Source organism: Silurus meridionalis, chromosome 15 (assembly GCF_014805685.1).
Source record: "Silurus meridionalis isolate SWU-2019-XX chromosome 15, ASM1480568v1, whole genome shotgun sequence".
Lineage (NCBI taxonomy): Eukaryota > Metazoa > Chordata > Actinopteri > Siluriformes > Siluridae > Silurus > Silurus meridionalis.
The window spans coordinates 772501-775000 of record NC_060898.1 but is presented as its reverse complement, the minus strand read 5'-3'; the positions used below and the strand labels follow the sequence as shown (position 1 = coordinate 775000).

Sequence of the window (2500 nt, the reverse complement as noted above, 5' to 3'; positions counted from 1 at the left end):
CACACACACACACACACACACACACACACTTCCTTACTCTACTCTCTACACACACACACACACACACACTCTACTCCTCTACACACACACACACTTCCTTACTCTACTCCTCTACTACACACACACACACACACACACACACACACACACACACACACACCTCCTTACTCTACTCCTCTACTACACACACACACACACACACACACACACACACACACACACACACCTCCTTACTCTGCTCCTCTACTACACACACACACACACACACACACACACAGACACACACACACCTCCTTACTCTACTCCTCTACTACACACACAAACAGACACACACACACACACACACTTCCTTACTCTACTCCTCTACTACACACACACACACACACACACACACACACACACCTCCTCACTCTACTCCTCTACTACACACACACACACACACACACACACACACACACACTTCCTTACTCTACCTCTACTACACACACAGACACACACACACACACACACACACACACACACACACATGCACTTACTTACTCTACTCCTCTACACACACACACACACACACACACACACACACACACACACACACACACACACACACACACACAGACACACACACACACACACTATTCTGTAGATATCTGAAGACTGGAGCTGATCCAGTACAGCTAACAAAACACACACTGTTTATCACACAAACAGAAAAACACCATTCATACCTCTGTGTGTGTGTGTGTGTGTGCATGTGAGAGAAAAAGGGTTTAATATTTTACTAACACACACATATTGATCTCCCTCCCTCTCTCTTGACCCTCTCTCCCTCCCTCCCCCCCTTTTGCTCTCTTGCCCTCCTCTCACTCTCTCCCTCTCTCTCTCCCTCTCTCTCCCTCCCTTTCTCCCTCTCTCTCTCTCTCTGATCTCACACTGATGTTTTTGTTCTTGTTATCAGCTGACTGAAGTGAAGTCGTGTGAAGAATAACGCTCAGTTAAACGAGTGCGTTCATGCCTATATCCTAAAGAAGAAGAGGAAGAAGAAGAGGAAGAGGGGGCGGTCCCAGTGGGTGTGGTTTATGATAAACTCTAGACGTCGCATGTGCAGACGAGACTCGTATGATGTCATGATCCAACATGGGCAGTCACGGACAGAGTGACGGAGTGATGGTTTATTGAGTCGTCAGTAAACACGCCGCTTAGAGGAGAAAATGGAAACCGATCGAATCGAATCAGTCCGTCTGAGACTCAGTCTGAAAGAGGATTAATCGAGTTTTACACAGACACGACACAGTGTGTGTGTGTGTGAGAGAGAGAGAGAGAGAGAGAGAGAGAGAGAGAGAGAGAGAGAAAGAGAGGTGGAGAGAAAGAGGGAGAGAGAAAGAGAGGAAGAAGAGAGAGGTGTGGGAGTGGGCAATGAAAAAGAGAGATGAACAAGAATGAAAGATAAAAAAGAGAGTGATAGAGGAAAGGCAGATTGATATATATATATATATATAAAAAATATATATATATATATATATATAAAATAATAATAATGATGATGATAATGATGATGATGGTACAGTGATGATGGTGATGATGATGATAATGATGATGATGGTACAGTGATGATGGTGATGGTGATGATGATGATGATGATGATGATGATCATCATCTGATGATCATCATCTCCACATCACCTTCACCATCATAATCTTCACCATCTCCATCATCTTCACCATCATTATCTTCACCATCTCCCTCATTATCATCACCATCATCAATCATCACCATCATTATCATCACTGTACCATCACCATCTCCACCACCATTATCATCATCATCATCATCATCATCATCATCATCATCATCATCATCACCATCACCATCATCATCACAGTACCATCACCATCACCATCATCACTGTACCATCATTATCATCATCATCATCATCATCATCATCACCACAGTACCATCACCATCATCACCGTACCATCATCATTATCACTGTACCTTTGCCATCTCCACCACCATTATTATCATCATCATCATCATCATCATCACCATCATCATCATCACCATCATCACCGTACCATCATCATAATCACTGTACCTTTACCATCTCCACCACCATTATCATCATCATCATCATCATCATCATCATCATCATCACTGTACCATCATCATCATCATCACTGTACCTTTACCATCTCCACCACCATTATCATCATCATCATCATCATCATCACCGCACCATCATCATCATCATCATCATCACTGTACCATCACCATCATCATCATCATCACCATCACCATCATCATCATCATCATCATCATCATCATCATCACTGTACCATCACCTTTACCACCATCACCGTACCATCATCATCATCATCATCATCATTACTGTACCATCACCTTCACCACCATCACAGTACCATCACCATCACCACCATCATCAACATCACTGTACCATCACCATCATCATCACCATCATCATCATCATCACCATCATCGTCAC

At 43.2% G+C, this 2500-nt stretch overlaps 1 protein-coding gene across 1 annotated transcript in view; it reads right to left on the bottom strand.

Moving 5' to 3' along the window:
• The window catches only part of LOC124397884 (ral guanine nucleotide dissociation stimulator-like), a 23273-nt gene that overhangs the window by 15035 nt on the left and 5738 nt on the right, over positions 1-2500 (bottom strand).